Genomic DNA, 6095 nt, shown 5'->3' on the forward strand with positions numbered 1-6095 from the left:
AAAGATTCAACTCCTGTTTTGTTCAATTTCACAAAAAATTTCAAGTCAATGCATTGGTCAACTTTTAAGCCAATCATTTTCTGACGCCTAAGCAAAAACACATTTTAATCAGTAACTAGCAGTGAACTAAAGATGTAATTGTATTGGAAACTTGCAGCAGTTGAGCATGAATATCCAACCTTCAATATGTAACACTCCTGTGTCTGTGAATCATGTGGTTTTATCCTCATAATCACAGTCTCATTGTTTAAAAGCCATACCTTGTATATGGCCTGAACTCTCCTGTGTGACCTCTAGTGATGTCCTCCATTGACATGCGTTGCGTAAAAGCAAGTATATTTACAAGAATGCTGCAGACATGGCCAGACACATATGCAAACACAAGGTGAAGCACCAAGTATATCCGCAGTGTAAACCAGTGGTTCCCAAAGTGGGGGTTGGGACCCCCAGGGGGGTTGCAAGACGGGGGGGGGTCGCAGGATGCTTTCGATAAATCAAGGAGAAATTTCATCTGAATTAAAATTAGAAATTTTATCTATCATTTTAAAATGGGTTCAAATTAAAATAAAATGGCAGTTACTAAGTGATGTTTGTGCTTAAATGCAAGTAAAAGTATAAGAACTACCTAAAATGCATGTTTTGTACATGATGCTTTTTGCAGTATCGCGCACTTTATCTCCCTCAAGGGAATATGGGGGTCCCTGATCTCTAATGTCATTTTATGGGGGGATCACGGGCTGAAAAGTTGAGGTACCCCTGATCTAAACTACTGTATCTGTTTCTGAGCACAATGCAGAACAGCTGGCTCAAGAGTTTGCAAAATCAGCTGGAAATTAAGAGAACAATTTCCAAAAAAAGTGACAAGTATCTTATTTTGAAATTGACTTGATGCTCAAGGCATTCCTTTCTCTAACTCCCTGCTGAGGTTGATCTGCTCTATTCAGCTTGGAGCATGCTGGAAGCAACTTAGTCAAAATTAGACTTTGCATGTGTTTGGAGCACAGCAAAGCAGGGGTGGCCCTTTTTACATTTACTTTAATGGCTTTGAGGTGACAATTGTGGAACTGCTCTGTTTTGCACTAGTGCATTGACTTAGCATTGGAGGTTTCCACTTGTATCAAAACTTCTCCAACTTTTATCACAAATTTATTGTTGCAGAGATCGAAGTATTATTTCAAATAATTTTCATTAGTGTGCAAGTGTGTGCAAAAATAAATGCAGTAAACCTCTGACAGTGCTGTTTGAGCCTCTGTAATCTGCAGTGGTTTATCTTGTAATATACTCCTCGGATTTGTCTAGATATTGAGCAGTGTCACAAGAGGCGGTCATACTTTGACCCGGACTCGTTTCTGCTGACAGGCAGCTCTGCTATGCAGCCCTGTCACTCAACCCTGTGCACCAACAATGGCAGAAATTCCACTGTGTTTGTTTGGTTAAGGACAGAGCTCTCTGAAACCCCTGAACCTCCTCAGGATCCACAGCAGCCTCACTCACCCTGAGAATGAAGCCAGTGTCAGTCCTAACCCAGCCAGCGGGAGTAAAGTTCACCCGCTGTCTCAAGAATAGTCGGCCCCATTTAGCAATTGTGTCTCCTCTGTCCCTCCACAATGGAGCAAACAAGCTAAATCCACCTTGAAATGCACTTAGTAGAACATGTCAACATGTCAGAGTGCGCTCGGTTCTTCACTCCGTCTTAATCCGGCCCATTGATCGCTGACAGTTGTCTGTGAGTCAGACATTCACGGGGCCTTTGTCATTTCAGGGCTTGAGCCCTCGCAGCCTTTCTGGAAGAGCAGAGACATACGTTCAGACACACATGCTGGGTATACAACCACAGAGCCAGAGCTAAAGCCTCAGGAGGAAGAGATACCAATACATACCTTGTGTAAACATTAGCGAAAAATGACGCTAGGAACAGAAAAGGCTCAACCTAGGTGAGGATTATCCCTGAGAAATGAATAGGGGCCAATTATGACTGCTCTGTTGTACTGCCAGTATCTGGCTCAAGAGCTGTCAGCCCTGAGATGCCTGCAGGCCTCAGGCTGGGGAGAGGGAGAGAGACTGGTACGCTAAGGTGAGTTTTTAACCTGGATTTGCTGGTTTCTTCCTGCTCAGGCCTCCCAAGTTCAAGACAATTAGCTCAGAGAACCAAGGGAAGCCGTGTGCTAAAGCTAATGGAAGGTTTCACAAAAGCAACCGTGTGAACAAGGGTGATGAAGCTTTTCCTGTCATTCTTCCTACAAATGTACACCGTTTACTCTCCTCTGCTGGTGCTTCACTCTCCAAAGACACATTTTAATTCCACTGTCTGCCATCTGAACACTCCCAGTCAGGAATGTCAAGGCTGTCCTGTTTGTTTCAAAAACATGCTTGACTTTGCTACAACTGTGGCTTCTAGAAAGATTCAATCAGTGAAATCCGCCTCCCCTGACTTCTCATTCAACCACAAACATCAAGAAAGAGTAGGTGAGGTCATCTTTTGACAGAGTGCGGTCCTGTTGGTAGCCCTGTGGAGGTGAGGGCCTGTGAAATGAGCTTATCTGACCTCTGATAAGAACAGGATACCCTCAGGAAGGGTCTAAATTCAATACACATGGCTGCAACAGCAGCCTTATCTGAGATGTAGGTGTTTGAAAAGGAGCTAGATGTAGCTCTGTGGTTAGGTTCGGTCTATCTCGGCCTGTCCTGCGGTCCATGGCCTTGCTTTAAGTCCAGTTCCTGTGGCAGGTAGTCAAAGTAATATCATAGATTGTGGTTCTGATCAGTGGATATCACTCAGAGCTCCGTTATGATCAGCAGCCTCTACTCTTAAATCATTTAGTCAGGTCTGTTGCCACACAGGAAGCAGCCTTATTACCTCTGGAAGCAGCACAGAGATTTACTGAACTGATACTTGAAGATGTCTTACAACAAAGGGCGTGTATTTGAGTGTGTATGTATGCCAAAACATGCAGTTTGGTGTGATAGCATTTGGCTTTAAATACACACAACACACCGGTGTTTCTATTAAAACAAGACAAGTTTGGCACTCACATGTTTAGGACCGTTGTTGCACTTTAAAGCCTCTTCATCATCGTCTTTCTGATAGGCTACACTTTTATTAGGATAAACATCACATAAGGTTTATTGTTGAAGTAATTCCTCAGTCATTCAGAGCTCTGTTGAACTAGTGGTTATTTATACTAGTGCTGAAATGAATCAGGGCTTTAGAGGGGCTTTTTGTTAAAAAGGCTTGGCTGGAGGATTGTAAGAAATAAGGATAAAAGCTTTCATAATGTCAACATAAAGTTACTGTAATGAAAGCTCAAGAAATGACCAGGCTTATCTAAACCTCCTGAGAGCCAAGCTTTAATTTGATATGCATGTTTGATATCTCTAACTTATTTTGGATTAGTAGGGCCTGATAAGTATAACAACAAAAGAAATGATGTCCTCATATGAGGACAGTGGGTCTAAGTCACTGTATATTACAATGACATTGTTGTAATGTAATACGGGCTATTCTACCAAACTGGTACAAAAACAGTTGGAAATATCCTGAAAGAAAAAGAAGCATTTATCCCTGAAATCTCTTCTGGGTGGAGTTTCTTGCTTTTATTGATTAAACTAGAGCCCAGAATGGGGCGCTTTCTTAACCCTGATACCCCAAGATTTCTGACAACTAACGCCCACTCCTGCAGTACATGCCATTCACTCTCATTGCAGCAGGTGTGTTCAATTCTGCTCACATTGCCCACAGATTCTGACAGTCTGTGTTAAATATTCAAAATAAAACAGAGTGCAATTAATTAAAGGAATGTTAATATTAGTGTGTTCACGTTAACACCAGCTTGACAAAGTTTCCTCAGTGGATGAAGGAAAACTCAGAGAAAAGAACCACAACACTCACGTCCTTGTCATCCTTGTCATGCACAATGGTGCCACATGTGAAGAAAAAAAAAACTGAGAATCTTAGACTGATTTAACTCCTGGTTATGGCTTAGCAATTGCAATGTCAAAGTAATATTAACTGACCTTATTTACACATCATTTATCATTATTTGAAACTCATACTAAGGTGGGATTGTTTCCTGATCTCTGGAAAGTCCATGCATTATAAAAACTGCAGCACACTTCTATCAGCTCTCACAGACAGTAGACTGATCTTTACTGTCCTAGTCATTAATGCAATAAGGCCAATTTGCATGAAAAAAGTAATATTTTCCCAAAATATCTGCAAAATGGCTGAGCATCTCTGCACACCTGTGTGTGTTTGCAGGGATTGGCCAAATACCCAGTAAGGGGAGTGTTAAAGCTGTGCCATTGACTTATTGACATAGTTTAGAGCAGTGCCTCTCAACTGGTCTAGTCGCAGGACCCACCAGTCTCCCAAAAGATAAATTGCAACCCAACTGTCTAAAATTTTTGGCAACAAATAGTTAATCATTTGAATATGTTGCCATTTGGGGCTTGATTGGACCAAAATATATGATGGGAAAAAGAGATGGGACAAAACTGATAAGTTTTTCACCTCTTTTGCCCATCATTGCATGTACATTTTTGCACATTTTCCAGAGATCTTGATAAATTACTCAATTGTCATGGAAAAGCAACTTTTTTATTGCAAGAAAAGAAGATAAATGAGTTGTTACATTGATAGAGCATTTAAATTTACCCAATTTCACAGTTAAACATAGTACATTAAAGGCATTGATGCATGCTCACTAAGGGCTTAAGCTTCATAGACTTTTTGCCACCATTTCTTTGCAGAAACACTTTTGTAACCCACTGTAAACGGCTCCGCAACCCACTTTTGGGTCCCCACCCACCAGTTGAGAATCACTTATTTAAAGCATGCATTTATTGTGGAGCTTTAACAAAGCATCACATTCAAACATGTTGACGCAGCTACAACAGACAAATAACAACAAACTGGTTTCTAGCACCATGTGATACGTCTCCTGTGTGCTTTAAAGAGATCTTTCTTTGATCAGAGATCATGGAGCAGGTGTATCATCATATCCAGGTGTGCCAAATACGTGGCCTTGTGGGCGCCATAGTAATAGTAATGTCAAAGCAATATTTACCAACCTTGTTTATCATTGTTTATTTGAAGTCAACTGTTTCCTTATCTCTGGAAAGTCTGTGCGTCATAAAGACTGCAGCACACTTTCATCAGCTCTCAGCAGAATAATCTTTTCTCTGTTTACACTGTGCTGTTACTGTTCTCATCATTAGATACTGAATGCAATAAGGCCAATTTGCATAGAAGAGGGGATATTTTCCTGCATAATGGCTCAGCATCTCTGCATGCCTGAGACTGTGTTTGAGAGTAAAGGCTATTTCTTCTTCTACATACATGAGTGTATGTGTTATACAGGGGAAATGACATAACGGGGTATTGGGATATGGGCAAACTGAAGCAAAAGGCAGAACAAGTTTGGTTTTATAGACAATCTTTACATATTTATGGTTTTGTTATGGCACCAGTTTCAAACCAGTACACCCAAGAAGTTTTCGGAGAGGTATCAAGGACAACTGGAGCATGTGGCATACACAGACAAACACCGTAATTATTGTCGTAAGATGTCTTATGGAAAGATTGTGGTGATTTTCTTGTAAATGCAAAACATTTGCTGCGTACGAGCTTTTGCAGGTTGATTTGACAATATAGTCTTTAAAATGCACAATCCCACAGACATCAAGCTGGCAATAAAGGGGGTAATTAAGTTAACAAGCTTCAGCAGCAAACAAAACAAACTACTTCATTACACTTCCTAAAGGTTTTTCCTAAACACAAACAGATCAGGGAGAGAATCAGTATAAACAGCCGCCTGACAGTTTTCCTCTGAATGTGTCTGCTCCGGGGCTCTGGTGTTATCAGTCTGAGTCACTTCACATAAATCACAGAACCTTCCAGATCCTCTGTGGCTTCCCGCTATGCAGCAAAAACATCTGGCTGCAACTTCAAGGCACTGCCTGGGCCTGAGCTGAGCATGTAGCTGGCACAGATTGCAATTCCTGCTGATGGCGCTGCACACTTACGTGCACACAGAAAGAATACTCACATGCAGGCTGAGCTGCAGAGACTGACAATGATATGTTAAGGGGATGGA

The sequence above is a fragment of the Cheilinus undulatus genome, linkage group 5, assembly GCF_018320785.1.
Source record: "Cheilinus undulatus linkage group 5, ASM1832078v1, whole genome shotgun sequence".
Lineage (NCBI taxonomy): Eukaryota > Metazoa > Chordata > Actinopteri > Labriformes > Labridae > Cheilinus > Cheilinus undulatus.